Genomic DNA, 13,377 nt, shown 5'->3' on the forward strand with positions numbered 1-13,377 from the left:
CTCACAGTCACCACCGAGGCCTACATGACCAACTAGACAGTGAGAGAATAAGTATTGATTGGAATTAAATCCTGGAGGATCCACTGGGAACCACACTCTCAACTGTGTGTATTCACTGCACCTGACACGTGTCACACACTCAGTAAATATTTGTGGACAGAGGACTGATGAACCCACCCTGAGCCTTTCATTCCGCCCTCAGGAATCTCGAAGTCACAAGAGGATCCCCCTCAGCTTGGATCCACTGTGGTGGCCCAAGGCTGCAGCCCAGGGGCAGGGGAGGTCTCCTCTGCCTCTAAATACTTCTTCTGTACTTCTACTCTGCGCAAGCTCAGCTACGCTGGTAAGGGCGCGGGGCTCCTCAGGTGAGGGGGTGCTTGGCTGTGAGGCAGGAGGCACACAGATCCCAGGGAGGCTGAGAGGAAATCCAGGGTCATCAGAGGTGATGAGGGCTCTGTGGAGGAGCCTGGGCAGGATGGCTGAGCTGTTCCGAGGGCGTGGATGCCAGCTGAGTCTGGGTGTGTGTGTGTGAATACTGCTACCACCATGGTGTCGAAGTCAAGGAGCAGGGGCCGGAAAGGTCTGGGCTTGAGGTGGAGGGAAGAGGGACCAGATTAAGCATCTTCAGAGGAAAATGTAGGCTTTGTCTTTGCCTTTGCTTCCAGAGAAGGACAGAGTTCTGCATCATACACCTCCAGCCTGAGAGCAGGACCATCCAGCTCAGGTGCACACAGCTCACACATACACGCGCCCTCCAGGCACAGCCCTTCTCAGTGCACATCAACCCCAAGCACGTGCTCCACAGTACTCTCCTGCACCACAGCACCATTCCACAAGGAATGCACCACCGATATACCCAAACTCACACTCCTCGACGTACACGCATCCAGCCGCATCCCTCACATACTACAGCCCTCACCACCATACTCCACACCCCTGTATACAGACACCGCTCCAGTATCCCCCCCCACGCACATGAAAAGCCCACAGATGACACCAGATCCACCACTCCGTCCTACGGCCAACAGACACCAAGCTCACGACATAGCTATGTCGTGCCAATGTCCCTCTCTCGTCTACCACACCTGCTCCCTCAGCTTCCGGCATGGCCCATGCATGTTATTATGATTTTAATTTCATTTTTCAGGAATCCGGAGATTTCATCGAGACACTGCCCAGCCTAGACCACCCCTAGCCCAGGATCAGGAAGAAGGAGAGACCGCTTCCCCATCACACTGTGTCTCTTCCTCACCCTCTTCACACTGTAAGAACTTTCTGCACCCAGACAAAGAGGAAAGGGGCATGAAAATATACTACATGCAGGTACAAGTGAACAAGGGTGTCGCTGTCTCCTGGAAGACAAAGAAACCCTTGGAGTTGCCTGAAAAGCAGCTGAGGATAGAAGAATTGACCCTTCCTGAGGATGTGTGCGCAGTAGCCACTGACCCTTCTTCTGATGTGTTCACCGAAAGCCACCTGTCTGACAGTGAGCCCACTGGGGAGGAGAAAGAGTATGAGGAAAGGGCAGAGCCAGGCAGCCTATCAGGGCCCCCTGCCGTCGAGGAGAGACCCAGCGCCAAGACAGCGGACTGGATGCTGACCATGGAGACCGGCATCAGGTGCATGGCCTGCTGCCGGGTCTTCCACACCTTGGAGATCCTCCAGCAGCACGTGAAGTTCGGCGTCCTGCAGGGCTTAGGCTGCCGTGTCTTTCATCTCAAAATGGCCCAGTGGATGGGCAATGTGGAATCCGAGAGCACCCCTGAGGAGGAGGACGAGGAGGAGGAGGAGGAGAACGAGGAGGAGGAGGAGGAGGAGGAGGAAGAGGAAGAGAAGCAAGAAGAAAAGGAGAATGAGGGAGAGCAGCCCACGGGGGAAGGCCCCAGCCCAAAGAGACCCCGCAGGCAGGGTCTTTTCTCTCCTTTGATTTCCAAACAGCAACTGAGATTCATGGGACAGAAGATCCTGGAAGACGGTGTGGCCGTCCCTTGGAAGAGGTAAGGCTTGAGGCTGGCAGTCTTCTGAGCCTATGTCACGAGGGCCCAGAGGAGTCTAAGGGAAGGGGCCGCACACATGTGCTGGTTTACCTAATGGCTCTGCAGTTGCATCAAATGGGACACACCCAGCACTAACAAAGGCATTGACCTCTGTTGACGTAAACAAGAAGGTGGAGCCTTTTCCTAGGAGTTTTCTCAGGGTCTGCACGATGGACCTCAACTCTTAGAGGACGTACTGCCAGCAGCTCCTTCCCGGCAGAGAGAGCCAGCAGTGGTCTGAAGAGAGGACAGGGGCCCTTGCAAGACCAGAACTTTGAGGTCTGAGAGGCTTGGGCCTGAGCCGAGATCTCACCCTGACCACTGTACCTAGCCTTCCGTGACAAAGGGGAATATGAAAGAGAGTCACGTGGAAATGAGGTCCCCCGAGATACGGAAATGTTCCAGAACCTTCGTTGCGTGGTAGTTGATCTGGAGCCAAGCTCACTGTGGTGTGTGTGGCTCTGAGCATTAAGGCAATGCTGGAGGGTAACCATGACCAGCAGAGCTTGGAGTGCTTCTTGTCTCTTCCTGTTCTACCTCATTTGCTTTATCCCTTCCAGGGAGAAGAAAGGACCCTCGGGAGAGTAGCAGACAGAATGCCGTGGTCTGAAGGAGGATGAAGGGACCGGCACTCAGTCTAACATCATATGACAATAGAAGCGTCCTATGCAATAAAGGGCATTTTCCAAACCTTTCCTGGAGCTTTTATTTAATGACATTTTTCTATCTATGCATCTATCTGTCATCTACATCTGTATCTTTCAAGGTTTGTGAACAAGCTTTCACATAAGCACTAGAGACGTCCGCCAGCATTTTCCAGAAGAGGCCTGCAAATTGCTGGGGACTCCACACAAATAGGGAACAGCCACAACCCCTGCCACACAGACTCTGCGCGTGGCCCTCCTGACGTACTCCCACTCTCTCTCTGAATTTCCCAACGTCTGAGATGAGGGTGCTGGCTGGAGGCAATGATCACGTGCAGGCTGAATCTTCTCCAGATTCTGATTCTCTTCCTGGGCATATCGTCCTCAAGCACAGTTTCCATGTCCCTGGCCACACTGATCTCTCTCCTTCAGTCCTTCCCTCCCTCCCTCTCCTGCCTCCCAGTGCAGAGGATACTTTTTTGCATTTGAGACGACATTTATTTTTTGTTCACAGAATTCTCACCTGTTTTACTGTGGCCTCCGTTGTGAACATTCCAAAGCTGAGAATTTTCTCTTTTTCTGCCTCATTTCTGCTGAGTCTTTACCTTCCTAATGCAGTGAGCTCACAGTGCCTAGCTGACTGGATGAGGAAAAAATATCCAGGGAGCAAAGAGAAATAATAAAAGAATATATCAGTTAATTTTTCATAGTGTTATCCAACTACATATTTTTAAAATATTGGAATAATATTAGGAATCTTCTCTTTATAAAAAACTGAATTATTGGGCTTCTCTGGTGGAGCAGTAGTTAAGAATATGCCTGCGAATGCAGGGGACATGGGTTCGATCCCTGGTCTGGGAAGATCCCACGTTCCACGGAGTAACTAAGCCCGCGCGCCACAAATACTGAGCCTGCGCTCTAGAGCCCGTGTGCCACATCAACCGAGCCCACGTGCCACGACTACGGAAGCCTGCGTGCCTAGAGCCCATGCTCCACAACAAGAGAAGCCACTGCAATGAGAAGCCCGTGCACCACAGCCAAGAGGAGCCCCGGCTCACTGCAACTAGAGAACGCCCGCTAGCAGCAACAAAGACCCAATGCAGCCCCAAATAAATTAATTAATTTTAAAAAATTGAATTAGTTTCAAGGGTACAATGTATAAAAGTACAATAAAAGCCCCCCTTCATAACCCCCCAACCCCACTCTCAAGATGGAATAGATATGCTGTGATACAATTTATAGTCGTAGTACTACTACTCCTCCCACCACATCCGAAATCCTCTGAGCCAGGTGCAGCAGCTTCCTTTCACAATGCTAGGACCCGCCACAAGACACATGATAATCCCTTTGGACATTTCAAGGAGCGGCACCAAGGGAACAGTACCGGGGAAATGCCACTGACAGCTCAGAATATCCATGGCATTTCTAGAGCCTCGGCACTGCTCTCGCTCTGGGAATGAAGGTCCAAAAAGCACATCGGAGAATGTTCATAGTTGTAAACAAGCTCCACCTTTGAAACACAATCTACATAGAACCACATATACAAGCCTGCACGATGGATGAAGCCAAGGTCTCCTCCATGATTTCCCTTCTGACCACCTTATTGTCTCCTCAACCATAAAAGGTGAACTTGAAACTCACGACCTTGCCTTGTCACCAGAAACATCCAAGCTTGGATCACTCTTTCTAAGACCAGATACTTGCTCTCTGAACTATTAGAGACTTGTCACATACACACAGGTAGAACAGGATTATTTCTATCTACCTGGGGACCTGGAGTCTTTCACATTGCTCCTGTTAAAACTCTCACAACAGCAAAACTTTACCTACAAAGGGTTCAAGCTATGACACTCCCAATTTCCACAAACCTCCTCAGCTCTTGTGAGTCACATGCAGCCAATTCCAGGAATTGGAAACATGGTTGTGAGGATGAAACTGACTTTGGGGCTCCCCTTGGATATGGTCTTCCAGACTTACCAAAAGGCCATTAAGAGGAAGGTTTACCCCACCTCAGGGAAACCCGAGGCAGTACTTGCAGTCAAGGGCTGGCCATGGCTTCTGAGCTACATCCAAAAAGAATTTCATACTGTACCTGGATCTGCTGAAGCCATTTCTGACTGTCCGAGAGCCAGCATGTACCGCTCCTCAACTGCCTCCATTGTGGATCATCAGTAGGGCTGTCAGATTTACTAAATAAAAATACAGGATACCCAGTTAAACTTGAACTTCACATGAATAATAAGTCATTATTTTTAGTATAAGTAGATCCTTTGAACTCTTTGGGGCATACTTATCTTCAAAATGTACTCGTTGTTTTTCAAACATTCATATTTAACTAAACAGCCTATATTTTATCTGTCAACCCTACTCAGCAGAAATGATGGAGGCTCATAGAGATCCAGGAGACGCCTCAGCGCCTCCTCAGCTTTTACTTCTACGTCCTGGACAGCGAGCACGCACCTTCCACTCCCAGTCGTTGGCTAGAATGTAGGATATTCTCTGTTTTAGAGCTTTTTCTACTTGTCATTGTTATTATCTTCCTTATTTTAAAGAGAGGTTTATTTTTCCCCAAACTTAATAGCTCAATCAAAAGTCTTTCAAAGCTCATTAGACAAGGGAAAAACAACATGGTTCTGAAAAGTGAAGGAAACCGCCTGGTGTTTAGTCAAGAAGTAGTAGGGAGATTGAAAAAGCCAAACTTAATAAGCAAATCTCTCCAAGGGTATTTTCAGAGCTTGATACCCTCCCACACCCTGAAAATATTATTACATCAAGAATGTAGAACTGCTAACCAAATGTAAGGCTCCCATATGATTCTATCAAACTGAGGATGCTTCTTTACTAAGCAGTGAGCACACTTGCTGCCCCAGGGACCTTGGCAGTTGCAACGTAGGGCTCTTCCCTTTGGGATGGAAACAGCAAGTTTTCCTGTGGTCTACACGCTGGCCCCAAAAATACTACACTCCTAATACTTGTCAACTTTAAGTATTTTTCTACATATCTCCATTTTTCTGTTACTATTTGGACTACATCCTAGACTTGGCACTATGGAAATTGCATTCAAGAAGCTATTTTTAAAAGTTGGTAGGAAACCTTAAATCTATAGCTTGCAGTCCCTGGCTTACTTTCATCCAGGTGCATAAGGGTTTTCAAAAGTAGTCAGGTTAGTTACCCCATATCACAGCCCACGCTTGTGTCACAGATATAAAAATGGAACATGATATTTAAGGTTTTAGTTGCCAAATCATCAAGCCTCCCAGACAGAGGCAATAGAGCAAAATGATTACAGAGGCATGGATTTTGATTTGCTCCAGTGTCTTGGGCAAGTCACTTGGCCTCTGTATTTATTTGTACTTATCTGCCCTTTTCTGTCCCTTGGGATTTATAATTGTACCTGGTCCATGGCTACGTTGTACAAATGATCTGTAAAGTAGTTACAAGAAACCGACACAGAGTAAGCACTCCACAGACATTGGCTATTAGCTATTGGAAATAGTTCTCCGTGAAACAGATGACTTTATCAGTGGATGACTCGGTGGGAGACAGGGAATCACAGAATCACAGCATGTTGAAAGTGACCTAGTTCACACTCTTATGTGAAAAGAAGAAAAGTGTGCATGGGTAGAAAATGTCTGAAACTTTACCTAACAAATAGTTCATCATGTTAGCATGGAGGATTAGAATAAATCAGGAAAGGAGGAAAGAAAAACTTGAGTGTAATTCCATTTCTCTATCATTTGTGTTTCTACACTGAGACTCTGAATACACTGGAAGTGCAATTTTTTTTAATGTGGCGGGATAAAGGTTTTCAAGTTTTCCTGATCCATCCGTATTATTATCTCAGAATTGCTGGCAGTTCTTGCCATCTTCGGAACTACACCCATGTGAGTCAGTGGGCCATTCTGGACGGAGGATAAAATAGAGCAGAAGTGAAGTGAGAGGAAAGGAGAGACAAGATTTTCTCTTTTCTCTTCAAAGAGGAAAGGTCTTTGGAATGGGAACAACTCACAACCAAACTTTGGGGAAAGGATGTGATGGAAAATGAGACAAACATCCTACCCCTGTGATGAGAAGGATTCCCTGGGCTGGATGGAGGGAGGTCACAGGTGGCTGGACAAGGAAACCAACTAGGGAGAAACACACACAAGGGCAGGGCAAACACCCTGAGGCCGCTCAGCCTGACTCCATGCAAACATGTGTCCAGCAGCCAGCCCTTCACCTGTTGTTCCCCAGCAAGACAGGTACCTCGGGGGTGCCAACTCATTCTGAGTCCGTTATGCCTGGCCATTCATAAACCGCTGTCTAACGTGTGAGGAACAAACTCTCAATGTTTATGAGGAAACTGGGGAAGGAGATTGAAAGGTTACTTAAACGGAAAAAAAAAGAAGTTCAGGAAGGCAGGATGGTAGAGAGACAAGAAAAAGACCTTAAAAGATAGAAAGGATTTGCCAAAGAAGAGAAAGAAAAAGAAATGATTCCGAATGGGTTAACCTGCAGCTAGGAAGTTAAGGAAGATTATTGATGGGTGAAGACTATGGAATAAAGTGAATAAAATTTATCAGAAGTTGCTGAGAATATGGTAAGCAGCATGATTATCAAATTATGAATTGGCTGCAATGGCATTCTAGGGGGACACTAGGAAGGGGAAGCAAATGTTCATGAGATGACAGTGGCAGGTGGAAAGTTGTTTCAGGGGAAGATCAGTCTTGCAGAGGGTGTATCAGAGGAGGGCAAGTGTGAGCAAGCAAGGAAATACTAAGTGTATAAGGTTCCTTCACTGAGTGCACCCAGCCCCGCGGTCAGCCTTGAGAACAAGCAGGACTTCAGGTACTGGAGCTACATTTCAGTCATCAAGACTTGAGAAGACACCCTTAACTCAGGTCTTCTCTTCAAACTCCATCTTTCCTTCTTGACCTTCATTTGGCCTCTTCCCTTACCCTCAAGCTGTGGACTGAGGCCACAGAGCAAGATGGGTCACTAGTGACCTCCATCCCCTGGCGACTGTGGTTCACATCAGTGGAGTACCAAAGGCAATAACCAAGTAACAGACACAAGAGTGTATGAAGAAGAAGAGATTCTGATAAGGCTTTCTGTGACAGTGTGGGCCAAGTCGGCTCTATATGGCTGGTATCACGTGAATTATGAGCAGCCTTAGGGGAGAAGTTCTCAGAAGGCAGAGCCTGGCTCTCTAGAGGCTCTGCGTGCTCACAGCCCACTCCAAGACCTCAGTTACAGCTTCGGCCCCCAATATCTCTCCCTCTGCCTGCTCACAGTTTTTGAAGTCTTCTTTCCTCCACATTTCTCTTGAGAGGTGGAGGAGGAAGATGAGCTTCAGGCCAGCTCAGACTCCCCTGGGATCCCAGCAGGATGCCTATCATTAACCTCCCACCTTCTAGGAAGCTCCTAAGTTCTTCACATTTGGGGCAGTTCTCATTTCAGCTGTGCTTCAAATTGCTGGCTGGAGACGGCCTGTTGGAAGGTGGCTAAAAGCAAGTAGCAATCCTTCGGGCAGCCTGGCCCTTCTCAACTGTCAGACATCTTCAGGGATATTCTAGGAAATGTTGTTTGTTCTAGAGAAGGGAGGGAAACAATCCAATTGTCCAATAATGCTTGAATGGAAAATAAATGACGCTATATGCATGTGATCAAATAATATCAAACAGTCAAAAATCAAAGACCTAGATCTATATGGATTCACGTGGATAAATCTTGAAAACATAATATTGATTGAAAGAAAATAAGATAAAGAATGTTAGATTGTGATAACAGGTATGTAAGTATTTAAATATTTAAATCAATTCAACATATTGCTTCTATATAGAGAGATGCAAGAAAATAAACTTTATCCAAAGAACACATTATTTACATTTAATATGCTCATTTATCTAGGAGACCCAAAAGAACCCACAGATAAACTAGCAGGAACTAATAAGACGGTTCAACAAGGCACACACATACAAGATCAATAAATTTTAAAAGTCAATCAGGCTCCTCTACACTGGCGATAACAAATTAGAAACTGTATAAGAAAATAAGAAAAAAAGAAGATCTAAAAATTGTCACAAGAGCCATATAAATTATTTAGAGCTAAGCATACGTAGAAGGCAATATAACTAACTAACTGAGTATGAACAGATAAACTCCGCCCAACCTAAGGTTAGGAAAAGACTGTTGTTACTTTGTGAGAACAGACCCTCTTCTTAAGGAGCAGATCAGTAAGTGAGAGTGAATCAAAGAAACACAGCATTTGAAAAGTCAGCTAGTCCAAGCCTCTTGATCGCACATACAGAAGCTGAAGCCCAGATAGGTTGAGTTACTTGCTAAAGGGCCCAATGTCCTGACTCAAGGACTAGCATTTTTCACTCATTCATAAGACACAATCAAATGCAGTACCTTGGAAAGAGATGGGGAAAAAATGAAGAAATCAATTATATAGTTCCTCATCTTTAAGTACAGAAATAGCCATGACAAAATTACACGTATTGAGGGAAAATTGAAGTGCAGAGTTTAAAATGTCAATAATCCACAGGGAAACTGGAGACCATTTAAAATATTCATATTAAATCTCTCTAGAAAAGACATTAAAAGATGTCCAATCAAAATGTGAATTTTATATTGGACATGGTATGATACAATTTATAATAGACATGGTATGAACCTTTCCCTTTCACGGGAAATGTTCGGCTGGGAAAAAGGAATTGTTCTTCAAAATGGGGCCTGTGCTATTGCAGACACTGTGCTCAACCAAGGTCCACCGAATGCTCTGATGTCAGCACTGACGTCACAGAATTCCACTGTGCGCCTGGCAACCTTGCAAACATAACAGCCCTGGTGAGCACTAGGCAGTACTGCTGGTTCACAAAGTGGTACAAGTTTTTCAGCCATTTAGGAGACTTGACTATTTTTGTTTGTATTGAATCATTTCAACGGATTGCCAAGAGCCAAGAAGGGCCAACCTGTAGGGAAGAGGAGGAGTTGGACATCTCTTGAGGCATCTTCTAAGGGAGACTTCTAGTTGGTACTATGGAACGGCGACAAAAGAGGAAACATCTGGGAAATGAAGAGTCCCAGGAAACTGCCGAGAACGGAGGAGGTATGTGGGGGGCAACTTGTCTGGGGCACATGGGTTGCTGCCAAACTGAAGCTTCTCTAGGAAGCGGGGGACTGAGAACGTGTCACCTGTGAAGCAGCGAGCGAGAGACCTTGTCTCACTGATGCTGCCGTATCTATCCGGAGGGTCCCTGTTGTGTGAGACGGCACAGAACGGCCAGATGCCCCCTGGGAGATGGGAGGTCAGCTCCGCTGGTCTGAGGACTCTCTCCTGGGGCAGCCGGGCCTGGAGCTTTGTCGGACTCATAGCAGGCTGCATCCTGCTTGCACAGACCTAGAGGTGCAGCTTTTCTCAGTCCCCGATTTCTCTCTTATTCTCTTGGATCTTTCCCTGGGGTCATGAGGTGGGGGATGTGAAGGATGCAAGGATGCTGAGAGAGACCCATGAGTTGCTTGGCCTCTTTTACCAAAGTGGAAAGAGAAGCCGCATGAGTTGAAGGCCCTGTTGAATAATATCTTGACAAGTGGAATGCACTTTGAAAGAAGATTGTTTGTCTAGGGATGGTGTCCTATTGAAAGCAAGGAGGTTTTATTCCTTCAACAGGAAGAATTTCCCAAAGGAGATCAAGGGAAGGGAAGGGTTTTCCAGAGACTGAGACCGCGTGAGCGGGGGTGAGAAATGTCCTCAGGGTCCTGCCGGGAGCTCTGAGAGCCACGGGCCACGTGGTGCCTGCGTGCATTAAATGTAGGCGAGTAGCTTGCCCTGGGAGAGGGGTGGTCACCCCAGAGCTCCAGCTAGAGGCCTCTGCCCCAGATTAGAGCCCAGTAGCTCCTACCAGGCCCAGGGCCCTGGAGACTGTAGGATGGGCCCTGGGAATGGAGCTCTAGACAGCAGGCAGATTTCCAGGCAGTGGCTGGGACAGGCTTGGGAAGGCAATGACTGCCCCTGACCATTCAGAATATTTTGCTCTATGTTCCTGTGTGTGTGTGGGTGTGTGAGTGTGTGTGTGTGTCTCTGTGTGTGTGTGTGTATGTGTGTCGTAGTGCAGAGAAGAGCGAGATGAATGGGGGTAGAGTGCTTACCAGATATAAAGTCTGCGTGGTAAAGTTCTTGTCACCCTGCCTGGACCTGGCTGACACTCGGTGTACGTAAGAGTGTATACAGAATTCTTGTTAGGGGTGTTTTATGAGACAGTAAATCATACACCCATGTACACTCTGATACAGCAAAAATATCACACACCCCACATCTAACTTCCTTAGTAAAACACACACAGCACATGGAGTTATATACACGCATCCCTCCTATACTACGTTCTCATACAACCCACCTGTATCACAATCCTCTCCTCCAACACCAAACGCTGGAGATGAGATATGTATATAGACACACACACTATATATATAGGACACACACACACACTATATACATGTATCTCCTCAACTCTTGCACAAACACAGCTAACTTCAGCCATCTCTAAATACCTCTATAAGAACCAGTCACGTGTCATACACACCACACTTATAACACACTCTTGAGTAATGCCAGTCCCGCTTTGTACAAACCACCGTAAACCACAGTCTCAGTAACCCATGTCAGGATTGCCAGAGAAAATATGGGCTATCCAGTTCAATTTGAATTCCAGATAAACAACAAGTATTTTTTCAGTATCTGTATGTCCCACATATTGTATGGGCCATACTTACACTAAAACTAAGTCAGGCCAAATACTGCATGGGAATACTTACACTAAAAAATTATTCTGGGTTTATCTGAAACAGAAATTTAACTGGGTGCCTTGTATTCTTGTTCGCTAAGTCTGGCAACCCTTATATACTTACCACCAGCTGATGTATTATATAGTTATTGTAGTTTTGTTTAGTGTGTGTCTTCCCCTACTAGAATGTGCAGCGTTACCAAAGACAACAACACTGGAAGAGTGCCGGATACACAGGAGTAGCTGCTTACTGAATCTTGGTGAATGAATGAATGAACACGCACCATAACTACAAGCCACACCATGTAATGAGGAAAAGTTACATGTCCCAGAATTCCTGACTTGTGAACAGATACCATGCACACAAAGGCAACAGACACAGATAGACACGTCTGCACTGTGCTCCCCATGCCAACCCCACACTTACCACAGACTTAACTGATACACATCACTCACTCTTCCCACACACTCACAGTCACCACCGAGGCCTACATTACCAACTAGACAGTGAGAGAATAAGTATTGATTGGAATTAAATCCTGGAGGATCCACTGGGAACCACACTCTCAACTGTGTGTATTCACTGCACCTGACACGTGTCACACACTCAGTAAATATTTGTGGACAGAAGACTGATGAACCCACCCTGAGCCTTTCATTCCTCCCTCAGGAATCTCGAAGTCACAAGAGGATCCCCCTCGGCTTGGATCCACTGTGGTGGCCCAAGGCTGCAGCCCAGGGGCAGGGGACGTCTCCTCTGCCTCTAAATACTTCTTCCGTACTTCTACTCTGCGCAAGCTCACCTACGCTGGTAAGGGCGCGGGGCTCCTTAGGTGAGGGGGTGCTTGGCTGTGAGGCAGGAGGCACACAGATCCCAGGGAGGCTGAGAGGAAATCCAGGGTCATCAGAGGTGATGAGGGCTCTGTGGAGGAGCCTGGGCAGGATGGCTGAGCTGTTCCGAGTGCGTGGATGCCAGCTGAGTCTGGGTGTGTGTGTGTGAATACTGCTACTACCATGGTGGGGAAGTCAAGGAGCAGGGGCCAGAAAGGTCTGGGCTTGAGGTGGAGGGAAGAGGGACCAGATTAAGCATCTTCAGAGGAAACTGTAGACTTTGTCTTTGCCTTTGCTTCCAGAGAAGGACAGAGTTCTGCATCATACACCTCCAGCCTGAGAGCAGGACCATCCAGCTCAGGTGCACACAGCTCACACATACACGCGCCCTCCAGGCACAGCCCTTCTCAGTGCACATCAACCCCAAGCACGTGCTCCACAGTACTCTCCTGCACCACAGCCCCATTCCACAAGGAATGCACCACCGATATTCCCAAACTCACACTCCTCGTCGTACACGCATCCAGCCGCATCCCTCACATACTACAGCCCTCACCACCATACTCCACACCCCTGTATACAGACACCGCTCCAGTATCCCCCCCCACGCACATGAAAAGCCCACAGATGACACCAGATACACCACTCCGTCCTACGGCCAACAGACACCAAGCTCACGACATAGCTATGTCGTGCCAATGTCCCTCTCTCGTCTACCACACCTGCTCCCTCAGCTTCCGGCAGGGCCCATGCATGTTATTATGATTTTAATTTCCTTTTTCAGGAATCCGGAGATTTCATCGAGACACTGCCCAGCCTAGACCACCCCTAGCCCAGGATCAGGAAGAAGGAGAGACCGCTTCCCCATCCCACTGTGTCTCCTCCTCACCCTCTTCACCCTGTAAGAACTATCTGCACCCAGACAAAGAGGAAAGGGGCATGAAAATATACTACATGCAGGTACAAGTGAACAAGGGTGTCGCTGTCTCCTGGAAGACAAAGAAACCCTTGGAGTTGCCTGAAAAGCAGCTGAGGATAGAAGAAGTGACCCTTCCTGAGGATGTGTGCGCAGTAGCCACTGACCCCTCTTCTGATGTG

Source organism: Mesoplodon mirus (assembly GCF_964341445.2).
Source record: "Mesoplodon mirus genome assembly, chromosome: 3".
Taxonomy (NCBI): Eukaryota; Metazoa; Chordata; class Mammalia; order Artiodactyla; family Ziphiidae; genus Mesoplodon; species Mesoplodon mirus.